Below are 13004 nucleotides of genomic sequence, written 5' to 3'. Positions count from 1 at the left end.
ATAACTGTTATTTATATAGCGCAGGTATCCAGAGCACAAGGCAATGTTCAAATGCGCTCCCATGAAGGGTCTATCTGTGATATTTCTCACAAAGGATAGTTTTTAACTGTTTTTTGAGATCCGTCTTACTGGATGGAGAAATATGTGCCTCTTGGTTGGCTATGAGATTGTTCCACAGTCGTGGGGCCATCACGGAGAAGCTCGCCCGCCAAAGTTTCTCCCTCTCTTTAGAGGGTCCTTGATGGGGACTTAAGTGTCCCTCCTGATCCCTTTTTTCTACTAAACTAAACTAAAGTTAGTTGAATGAAATGATGGCTCCGCAAGCTAATATTTATTTTGGGACCTCAGCGATCTTGGTGGAATGTAACGATGGACTAATTCTGCTAAGTACAGGCGCGTATCCAGGATTTTCTAACCCGGGGGGCGCGAATTACTATCTAAGCGGAGCGCCACCATCAGTTGGCGCGCAGCGTACAAGAAAATTTCTTGTTTTGATACCACCCAGATCACCGGAAACGGCACTTCTCGGGCTTGAAATGACCAAGCAGATGTACACTTTTTGCCTGAGAACCAAGTATTTCCTAATAGTTTTTTTTTTTCATCCATAACCTTTTTGAAGATTGTCAACCCGGCACACATCATGCTCGACCTGATCGCATCTCCTGTGGGTCATTGCTTTTGTTGGTGATTCTACGTCGCGGCCCACAATACCCGTCAGCCCCACTTTTCAAGGTTTTACGCCCATTATTTGTTCATAAATTTTCGAAAATTCAGACACAGTTAATTTATTGGTGTAGAAATATTAAAACCTCTTATAATGGCTATTATAAAACTTGGTTGAAGGAAATGAAAAAATAGCAGATATTTCCGAAACCGAACACTACACACATAGGCTTAGGAGGCGCGGCGGGGGGTGCAGCCCCTAATTCGCCATTACTAATGTAAAAGAGAGTTTTGACATAATTGGACCTCCATGCTTTTTATACATCTACATTAGACATTTCGTTGTTTACGTTAGCATCCCGCGGTATACTGCGCAATTTTAACGGACCGTACGGCACACGATGGCATGCGATGTAATAAGCGATGCTTGCTTATATGATATTGACATTAACATGTTGAACGCGCGCGTAGCGCGCGAAAATTCTTGGTTATTTTATTCAGGCAAGTCGGACAGTTTTGAGGCTTTTCATCCTGGAACGCCAATTTCATGCTCACTGATATGATGTGATATCTGCTGTTTGCTTTACAAATTCGAACAGGCGCGTAGCGAGGAATTTGCCAAGGGAGGGGCGAAGCCTGTAGGCAAATTATCCAAGCGTAGCGCCACCATGAATTGGCGCGAAGCGTACAAGAAAATTCTGGCCGAAAATGCCTCCCAGATCGCTGGAAATGGCACTACCAGGACCATTTGTTGGCGCGAAGCGTACAAGCAAATTTTGGCCGAAAATGTCTCCCAGATCGCTGGAAATGACACTTCCCAGGCCTTGTAAGTTGCTTCCAAGCACCTTCTATTTTGAAATTAATAGCGATATCATTAAAAAAAAATATGCTGAATGGGGGGGGGGGCGGGCGGTCGCCCCCATCCCAAAATGCGTCATGTTCCCCGACGACACGGTCGAGTTCGAGACCAGCCACAGTTGGTTTCATAGCACAATTCCACAATTGGTTAAGGCGTATACACACACACGCGTTATGATAGACCATATATAGTACTGTAACCGAACTTGCATAGTACTTAAGCTTTGAGGGCTATTCTTTAAGCTGTATAAACTGTTTACGTAATGTTATGATTCTATGTCGGGAAATCCCCGTTAAGTTGTTTACTATGACGTAAGTAATCGTGCACCTGGCCTCTCGGTCTCCGGAAGTCTGGTGACTGCAACACTAAGGCGGTGCTCTTTGAAGTAGTAACTTTCTCACGCGCGTAAACTTAAGCCATTGTTCAGGCTAGTATAAAAGGAGCTGTTGGTACGTGCAGCGAGGGACTCTTTGCCAAAATCTCGCAAGACGTCTACGTACGGTACGTTATCATATCATTTACTATTATCCAAGTTGGTAGGTTTCTAATACCACGGCACCGTGTATAACTGTTCTTAGATATTGTAAGCGCTCAGAATATTATTGAGTACATTTGTGAGTTGTATAAATTGTTAGCAAACTGCGATATTTCACTGAGGGATAGATTACGCCCAATTATTTAGGAGTAACGTTATTAACCGATTGTTATCATTTTACGTTATTCAGTAGCGCTCTGAACTACGTGACAATGTGTGCACTTTAGTAGAGATCAGTATTCTGCCGTGATTGTATATTTTTCAGTTAGTCCGTAAGTAGGAACATAAGTGAATAGCCTAGGTCAGATATCAGAAAGATACGTTACTGCCATTTAGTCAATCGATTGGTTCTTAGTATATTTGCATCTGTTAACGGTATTGCAAACACCGTTTAGTTAACCCTATAGCTTTTAATCTGTTTACATATTTAGACGCTGCGTGTGGCGCCGCGATGGACGTTGCGTTGGGCGTTGCGTTTAGCGCCGCGTTATACGTTGCGTTATGCGCTGCGTGTGACGCCGCGTTGGACGCTGCGTTGGGTGTTGCGTTTAGTGCCGTGTTCTACGCTGCGTTTAGACGCCGCGTTTAGGAACTGCGCTAACAGTTACGTTTTGCGTATTGTAAGGCTAAGTTCTAATGTAAGGATATTTAATGAACCTAAGTGTAAAGGCCCGGTCACACTATACCGATTTTTTATCGGAATACTATCCGATTTTCCCGGAGGAATCGAAACAGCCTGTTTTCCGTTCGGGTCTTCTAGCCACAGTGATAAAGGACCTGATTTGCTATCTGTTGAGTCATTCCGATGTGGAATAGCCCTCTCCTTACTTTTGATATTGACTCCGTTTCCTTTTATCGGATAGCTATCCGATTTCTCTTCCGATTTTTATCGTTTTTCGATGTGACGTCACTTCAGAATGTAGTCAGTTCTAGAACCCCTCAGATTTGAAGTAGGTATTCGAATATTCCACTGCATTCATTACATTCACTACCACAAACCTCACTCTTCGGCCTAAAATCGGAAAAATCGGACCTTATTCCGATAAAATATCGCTGTAGTGTGACCGGGCCTTAAGTCGGAGGTTTGAATAAACGGTACCACTGTGCCACGGGAACTTTATCATCCTCTTCATTGTCATCTTTTTGTCGAGACTCTCTTCCGCCAACCCCATCATTAAAGACTGCCCCACCAGACAGGGAAGTGACGTTACAGTATATATATAGATCATGAGTGAGAGAGGAAAATGGGAACGTCAAAAAATGGAGATGTCGGTGTAAGGGGTAGGGTGAGTCACACCCTTACCAAATTATTGATCCGTCACTGGCTACACTGTGTATATAAAAGGGATCAGCTCTGTAATGATGTCACTGTTCCTCTTTCTCTTCCCGGTGGCTTGGCGTTTTTCTTTTACTCCCTCCTTTTCTCCTTTTTCTCTCTTTCTTCTTTTTCTTTTCCCTTCCTTCCTCTCCTCCTCCTCCTCCTCCTCCTCCTCCTCCTCCTCCTCCTCCTCCTCCTCCTCCTCCTCCTCCTCCTCCTCCTCCTCCTCCTCCTCCTCCTCCTCCTCCTCCTCTTTTTCCTTTTTTCTTCTCTTTTTTTTCTCTCCTCTTTTTCTTACCCGGGGGCGCGCGCCCCAACGCCCCCCCTGGATACGCGCCTGAAGTACAATGGTGCTTCCCCGTTGAGTGAGATAAAGGTGAGATACAAAATTTCAAAATCTATTCTTGCACGTACAGGTAACCAGTGAAGTTCACGAAGTACAGGTGTTTTATGGGCTCGCTTGGGAGTTTTCGCAACAAGGCGAGCAGCATTGTTTTGCAGCATTGGTTCAGGTTGTCTTAACTTGTAGTTGCCCCTCATTTATCCTGACCTAGGGTGGCCGATAGCGGCCCTATCGAACCCACAGCCGCTCGGCTAGTTAAACCCCGTTGGGGGCGCTACACTACGACATAGAAGCCGTGTTACTCCTTTGCAAAAAAAGAAATAAGATGGAGGATTAGAAGTTTAAAGATTAAAAGGATTATAACAGAGATTCTAAGAACACATTTTGAATATAAATGGCTGCTCTGTAGATAAATGAGTTCTTAAAAAGCATAAGTCTAAAAGTTGGCAAGATAGTAGGATTACGTAGATTGTACTTGTTGGTTCTATTGCACAGAGAGATCAACTTGGAGTGAAGTGGGTGATCTTTAAAACTATGTATTTTCTTAGCTAGTATTATGAATTCAATTTTAGCAGCGGTGTTTATTTTACCAACCAGGCTTTCATAGTCGAGATTAAATATATTTAAGCAGTATTTCAAGAAACTTCTGATTCTTTTCTTTTCCTTTTCAAGTAAAAGGTGATACCAGACAGGAACTGCATACACAATGACTGGCAGAATTGACGAGTTGAAAACCTTATCTCTTATACATTAGAATGAAAATAAGGAGTAATGTATGCCAACGTTGATACAATAAAAAACACCTTCGACATCATTTGAGATATATGTTTAGTTAAGGTTAACTTGGCGTCAATATCATTTGCCTAAGTACATAGTAGGAGATACCCGCTCAACAATGGAGCCTTGAACATAAGTTTTCTGTCCTTCTCATCATACGGTATAGTCGATGGCTTGTGTTGTGTCGGTCCCTTCTCGGTAAGACATTTAAGAAGGCTTGTAGCGGCCCATGAATCGATCAAAGATGAAAATCACAAAGAAGATAATCACTCCAGAAGCCTGAACATTTGTATGTTATGTGTTTATTCGGTCAGTGGTTAGATAATAATTGGTATGAAATTAAAGATGACTTTTACGTGCAGAGCACAGAGACCCTATACGCCATTGTAATATCAACAAGAGTAAAGAAAGTAACTACTTCCAGCCAATCACACTACAAGACTAGGTCACATGATAAAACAGACCCAATCAGTTCGCAGCAAATCAATAAAGGTAACTTAATAAATGGCTAATCTACATAATGCATAATCAAGTAGTTATAAGGACTATCCAGCCAGTTTGGGTAATTTTTCTATGACTATAATAACACATACTCTATACTGTATTTTCTAACAATGCTTCAATGAGCACGTACTGACAGTATTGTTGAGGTCCCAATGTAAACAAGGAACGGAGAATGAAGACACCAGACAAACGAATCTGGTTAAAGAGATGTGGATAACTGCTAACTATGATGTTATGATGTCCAGTTAAATGTTTTTTATATGGATAACTGATAACTATGATGCAATAATGTAATGGTTTACGGCTACATGGCGAACGACTGTAATATTATAATATCGCTTCTCGGCCTTTTGGCTAAGATCATGTGTAGTATCTGTTCCCTTTCGAGGGGAATGGTGAAGCACACCTGACGATGATCACACAGTCACAGTCCCGATCCAAGGGGACTGGGGTTGAGAGCGGATCAGTCGTTCGGTAGTTTGGTTTTCGTGCCCAGGTTCTTTCCTTGGTGAATTTCCGTAAAAAGTATATTATACTCCATCCCACGTCCTCCGAGGACCAACAACAATTAGTGCTGAACTGCAACTCTAACTTCAAGTCAATTCAAATTCTAACCCTTGCTGAGACTAAACAATTCTCTCTTCCATGCACAGGAAACATCCCCGTTTATAAGACATGGCCTCTACACCCAAATTCTTATTTTATAAGACTGGGTAGAAACATTTATCCTAATAAAGAAAAAGAGAAACCCTAGCGATTATCAACTACAAGGTTAAACATAAACTCGAAGAGGAATGGAAACAAAATTACTGATAACAATATCACCATCGACAATCCCGTCAGCCATCCTGTTTTTATATACAAAAGTTGAATATACGCATGCAAACAACAACAAAAAACATAAGTGTCAACATAGCATAGACCGAGTTCATGCAAGGTCACAAAGTAATTATTCATTTGAATGACAATTGTCAGTTTAAGACAATGATTAAGTTAGACGACTTCTCTGTCAAAATCGGTCAAATTCTGACCGAACAAAAGAATAGTAAGTCAATCCTCGCCATTTCATTTCAGTTATTTTTCATTTATTTTCCACTTATTTATTCCCAGTTTAAATATAAATATTTATGAACAGAGCATCAAAAGTAAGTACGTAATAAGAAAATAATAGTAAAGTTAGTGTACAAAACAAAAACACAAATAAAATATATATATGCAAAACGTACAAGTACAACTGTCTACAATAAATTACCCAGATTACCATTTTGTAAATAAATAGCAGCACGATAAATAAAGCTATTCTATACACATTAATTCTGAATTTTGGTGTGATTGCTTTGTTTCTCAAGTTATACCTAGTAGTTTCTCGAAATAGAGAGTAAAGTTCGGTATGCAAAGAATGTCTGTTATTTCTCTGTATGCAATTTACACTTCTAATGAACTCATTTTTAAGCAGCATTGTTAACAGTACTCATAAGAAAGTTAAATCTATAGGCATATTAGCAATTCTAGAACAATACTTTAAAAAGTTATAATTCTCTTCTTATCTTTCATTAGTAAAACGTGATACCAAGCAGAATCAGCATATATTAGGTGTCAAGGGCGGTGGAACCGGGGGGGTGGGGGCACAGGGGGCACGTGCCCCCACTTTTCCTCAGATTAAACATGTGCCCTTTTTCTACATACAAATTGAGGTGTCTCAAGTTAGCAAGAGGCCAGGGAACCAGAATGAACACTCGAGAAGGGCCGTTTCCGGCCATCTGAGGGGTTTGTAAAACCCAAAGTTTCCTTGTACGCTCCGCGCCAACTGATGGTGGCGCTCCGCGCAGATAGTCGTGCATACAACTTTGCAAATCCTGGCTACGCCCTTGACTTTTAATGAATTTCTGTGGGTCAAACTCAAAGCTATTTCGAATGGAAAAAAATTGTTAAGATATTAACAAGAAATAAACTCTTAATCGGAAGATTCCTACATTAGCAACTAGCATGATTTCACCTCATTTTGTCTCAAAAGAAAGCTTGTTCCTTGTTTCCCAATTTGCACATTGGATATTGCAGTGCTAGTATGCATATTTTCCTTGGGGGGGGGGGGGGGCGTTGATGGAGTGATGTGTATATGCAAATAAGATAATACAATAAGAGTTATAAAGGGTACTAAATATAAGGCTACATCAGTTCAATCGAATTTCTGAAAAGTGCCCTTTGATGTCGGTGCCCCCCCAGGGGCGTAGCGAGCGGGGGGGTGTGGGGGGTATCACACCCCCCAATAATTTGGTCGCTGTCGGCAAATTTTGGGTCTGTCGGCAAAAGGAGAAAAGGTGAAGAGAGCGGAAGGGGAAGAAAGAAGGAAAGCTGAATAGAGAAAAGGAGAACGGGAGCTTCTTCCGTGCCAAATTTGACTTAAAATATGCACCAGATTGCATCTAAGGACGTTTCAAAACTAAAAATTTTCCAAAGGGGAGGGGTAGACCCCGTACCCTTAGACCCCTCCCCCATTTCAGTCACCACTTCCAGATCCGTCGGCAAATCAAATTTGACTTAAAATATGCACCAGATTGCATCTAAGGACGTTTCAAAACTAAAAATTTTCCAAAAGGGGAGGGGGACACCCCCTCCCCTTACACCCCTCCCCCATTTCAGTCACCACTTCCAGATCCGTCGGCAAATCAAATTTGACTTAAAATACACACCAGATTGCATCTAAGGACGTTTCAAAACTAAAAATTTTCCAAAAGGGGAAGGGGACACCCCCTCCCCTTAGACCCCTCCCCCATTTCAGTCACCACTTCCAGATCCGTCGGCAAATCAAATTTGACTTAAAATATGCACCAGATTGCATCTAAGGACGTTTCAAAACTAAAAAATTGCCAAAGGGGAGGGGGACACCCCCTCCCCTTACACCCCTCCCCCATTTCAGTCACCACTTCCAGATCCGTCGGCAAATCAAATTTGACTTAAAATATGCACCAGATTGCATCTAAGGACGTTTCAAAACTAAAAAGTTGCCAAAGGGGAGGGGGACACCCCTCCCCTTAGACCCCTCCTCCATTTCAGTCACCACTTCCAGATCCGTCGGCAAATCAAATTCTTCACACCCCCCAACAGAAACCCCTTCGCTACGCCCCTGCCCCCCCCCAGATTAAAAGTGCTCCGCCGCCCTTGTTAGGTGTGGTAAGATATTGGCAGTAAAAACTCTTTTCCTTACATCAACATGAAAATATGGAACTATATACGATAGAGTTGAGACTATGAAGTACACCCGTTTAGGTATTCTGCTTATATGACCAGTGAAACTTAGTTTGTCATCAATACAAACACCTAGATATACTGTATGATGAGTGCCTTCTATTTCCGCAAATTTAATTAAGATTTTAGTTAACTTAGATGATACAAGAGCTTCATGTTTAATATTTATTTTCTCAAAAAATATTTCCTTAAATTTCTTTGGATTGAACCTCAGATTTTTCCTTCACACAGATCTACAATATTTGATACATCAGTTTTATATCTTGCTTGGTCAGTCTGATGCGTTCGCAAAGCCATTAGGTTTTAACCATTTATCATTCATAGAAAAACAAAAGACTGTCCTGATCAGCAAATCCATTCAATATTGGTAAATGTAAAGTTACATACGACAAAATCAACTACCGGTTCCACCGACCAAGTTTTCCTGACACAACTTGACAAGTGAACGCCCATTAAATTCTGATCGAATGTTGCAATATACTCTGCTATCACAGATCCCAGGACACACAATCGATTTTGGCGAATATATAGGAACAATTTGATATTGCGCTAGCTACGAATGTTAGTCAGTCTGTCATATTTGATCAAGGCATTAACAATTTCAAAAGGACACGTTGAAAGTAAACGGTCAGTAATCGTTTGACTTGGAAATCTACAGAATAAGTAAAATGATAAGTCCCGTTACTAACAAATCTTTACCATTGAGCAAACTCGACAAAATACACAGTATGGAAATTTGTTTCACCAAAAGTAAGTGTTGAACAAAGTGAAACGTCGAAGAATCATAAAGAAAAGCAGCTAGGCCTACTGTATAGTGTCTCAAATAATTGAAACTAAAACATCTGCAAAAACACCCGAACCGAATTGTGCAGTTGCTTATAATAGCGTTTTCGACTTGAATATATTGCGCATTTATATGCATCTGTGCTATAACATGATAACACGTGTTATGCTAGAGGCACATTTTATTGCGGCTTGTGTTATAAAAAAAATATAAAAATATAAAAAAATATAAAAATATTTTATATTATATAATAAAATATAAAAAAAATAAAAAATATATAATACCACTACTATTTACTGTATTGTATCTTTAACATATCTAGCTCTCGCATGCTCCCAAAACATAACACGTGTTAGTGTGTTATAACACCCTGGCATATAAATTTAGCATAATATGCTACACGTTAAGAATAAATATAAGCTCACACCTTTTCGGCTTGGGTGCCAAAAATACCTACGAAGATAGCTTGGCTTCTGCACTGAAAAAATAAACTAGTCAATATTGCCACGGACTAACGTTAAATTAGTCTGTAACGTTAGTCAATGCACACGGACTAGCAAAAATCTTCGTTTCATCGCTGCTTCTTAGTTAGTTTACACTGACTAAGGAAAATATAATCGCAGCTTAGTCGGTGGCGACGGACTAAGGTATTTTAACCCATGGACTAAGAACGATACGGACACCCGATTTACGCCATAATCGTAGCTTAGTCGGTGTCGACAGACTAATGTATTTTAACCCAATTCGATTCACTTCAATTTGGAAACCGAGAGGCAACGGCAGCTTGCTGGGCTTGGCATAGTTTCATACGATCACTCTAAGCAACTTTCAACCGTAAATCACCCAAGAAGGTCTTTAGAAGAATGGAGGTATTAACTGCATCATCGGCCTACCTGTTATTCCTTTAATTTGAAGGTAAAATTAAAGTTAATTGTTAGGCCACTGGCACTAGTACTGTATTATGGTTAGTGTAACGCTACCGTTGTCACGTTGGCGTTTCGCAATACACAAGTGCAATGACAGTGAGTAGCCTATAGGCTTCTACTGGGTACTGCAGTGCATTCTCAACACTAAAGTGTGCATTCTAAACACCAATTAACAATGTGTTATGTGTGTATTGGGCTAGATTGAACAGTGGCACATAATCTTCTTATTTATTCCCAAACAAATGCTGGAACTATAAGGCTCAATAGTTTATTTGAAGTCTACACTCATTTGGTAAAGATTTCCTGTAATTTCCCATGTGAATCTAAATGGGTAGGCTTTGTGATATTGAATAAGCAAGGCTAGACCTTCAAACGTACAGTCACAGTAGGCTGAACAAATTATGTTGGCTAGTCAACGGTATTATATGTTGCGAGCAGTCAGGATGCACGCTTCAGTTCTATTTAACCTTTTCATTTATCATTTTTTAGTATTTAATTTCCGGTCACGCCCAGGAAACAATTGCGACATTCCTTCACGGTCGACTTGCTTACTGTAAGAAGTATTAACCGTTTTTTTCTCAGGAAAGCTTGATAGTCTGAAGTTATTATAACATGTGCTTTTAGTATACTGCCAAAGAGTAAGTTGTTGTATTTGCATTGATATTTTATGTAGAAGTAACGGAAAATTGAGTATGTTTAGTTTGGTCTAATTGCACGTTTTTTTTTCTGTCCAATGTAGTGCAGGGTTCACTTGCGCGAATTCAAATTATTCTGTTTATGTATATGTATATGCATCGATTCTTTGATTATGATGTTTTTTTGACATTTATTTGTAATTCAAGCATATCTGTTTAGTAGCAAAGTTTAAAGGTTAAGATTAATTAGTTTTCTCTTTTTGATCCTAGATTGAATGAAACTCATTGGCGTAAATAATAGATCAAATGATACAGTTTAACGCAGTTGCTAAAACTCTGGGTATTCTCTAGTCTTCGCCGGTCCATTATATACTTTAGTACTACTAGTAAGACTATATCAAAACGACCGAAGACAAACTTAGGGTAACAAAGTACTGATTCTCCTCTAGCCTAGGTCTAAACAGGCTTGTTATGTGAGCAAGCAAAATAACAACTAAAAACGATTAGGCCTATAAATAAGTTGGCTCAGTGCATTTCTGTTTCTAAAATTTTATATTTTTAAAGATCATAAAAACAAACAAAGATTTAGCCCATGTTTTATTATCTCTGTATTCTGGGCATTTGATTCTGGTTGCAATGGTGATGACACTCTCGTTCAAATTTTCAGCTTTATACAGTCTGCTTCAAACTTTGGGAGTGTTTTTTGAGACTATAGTGGAAGCAAATCTCACATAACTTTGTGGTGACAACTTTATTTATTTTTTTTTCAAATGATGAATACTTTGCTGTTTCTTACTTCCAGCAGGAATTGAAAAGCCAAATATCTAAGTCAAGGGTGAGCTTTCCTGTGATGTACGACACCAGTGTGGAGGCAACAACAGAAGAGGAGAACTGTGTTATATATGGCTTAAAGACATGTTTTAAGATGATATATTGGTACCCTTCGCAGAACAAAAGAGTTTATCCAAGAGTCCAAAAAGCAAAGGAACAAGTACCATAGAGAAAAAAGATGGAAGAGTGAGTTTAACTATTGTACCCAACTGTTTAATGATATTTAAGATACTTTTCATAACCTGTTTTAAAAAAAAAACCAGTCTAGTATATCATTTACGTGCAAGCTTCATAAGTTTGGTCAAATTTTCACTGATCTGTAGAGCGGGAGTCCAAGAGGGTTTGGTTAGCTGGGAAGGTAACCAATTGCCTGGTATATCACAATGTTCACAATGCATTCCTGTATATGAAACCTGATGACTGGCAAACCGACTGTGGTGGATGTGGCTGGGAGAGCAATTTTAAAGTCACCTGATAGCTAACCTAGAGCAGCTTTCATGGTAACCACATCAAAGTAAGAACAATGTGTCAGGTATGGCCCCAAGAGCAACAAATGGCCATTGCCAGTAATTATTGGTGGTGGGGTACCCCTGCCAGTGATCTATAATTGACCCCTCACGGCTGACCTAGGTCAGCTCATGAGGTAACCACTTGAAACCTACTGGAAAATGTTGGTTAGGACTTCAGATACAAGGGATGGGCATTGCCAGTAATTTTTATTGGTGGGGTACCCCTGCTAGTAGACCCCCAATATGCCCATCCCCTCATTGACCTAGGTGAGCTCATGATTTGACCAGTTGAAACCTACAGGAGAATGATAGGTATCACTTCATATGTAAGGATGGGCATTTCCAGTATTTTATATTGGTGGGCCAGAGTCTGCCCATCCCTTACATATAGAATCCTGTCAATAATTTCCAGTAGTTTTCAACTGGTTAAATCATGAGCTGACCTAGATCAATGAGGGGGGGGGCTTTTTGGGGGTCTACTGGCAGGGGTACCCCACTGATATAAATTACTGGAAATGCCCATCCCTTACATATATATAGAGTCCTGCCAATCATTTTACAGTAGTTTTCAACTGGTTACCTCATGAGCTAATCTAGGTCAATGGGGGATGGGCATTTTGGGGGTCTACTGACAGGGTTACCCCACCAATGTAAATGACTGGAAATGCCCATCCCTTACATATGAAGTGATACCTATCATTTTCCAGTAATTTTTCAACTGGTTATCTCATGAGCTGACCTAAGTCAATGAGGGAATGGGCATTTTGGGGGTCTACTGGCAGGGGTATCCCCCCCCAATATAAATTACTGGAAATTCCCATCCCTTACATATGAAGTGATACCATTTTCCAGTAGTTTTCAACTGGTTACATCATGAGCTCATCTAGGTCAATGGGGGATGGGCATTTTGGGGGTCTACTGGCAGGGGTACCCCACCAATAAAAATTACTGGCAATGCCCATCAGTTGTATCTGAAGCCCTAACCAACATTTTCCAGTAGGTTTCAAGTGGTTACCTCATGAGCTGACCTAGGTCAGCCGTGAGGGGTCAGTTATAGATCACTGGCAGGGGTAC

At 40.3% G+C, this 13004-nt stretch overlaps 1 pseudogene; it reads left to right on the top strand.

Moving 5' to 3' along the window:
• Positions 1–5333: 5333 nt before the first annotated feature.
• On the top strand, positions 5334–5410 carry LOC139972449 (U2 spliceosomal RNA; annotated as a pseudogene).
• Positions 5411–13004: the final 7594 nt, after the last annotated feature.

Source organism: Apostichopus japonicus, chromosome 1 (genome assembly GCF_037975245.1).
Source record: "Apostichopus japonicus isolate 1M-3 chromosome 1, ASM3797524v1, whole genome shotgun sequence".
NCBI classification, from domain to species: domain Eukaryota; kingdom Metazoa; phylum Echinodermata; class Holothuroidea; order Aspidochirotida; family Stichopodidae; genus Apostichopus; species Apostichopus japonicus.
The sequence above is the reverse complement of the archived record's forward strand: the minus strand, read 5'-3'. Positions and strand labels throughout refer to the sequence as shown.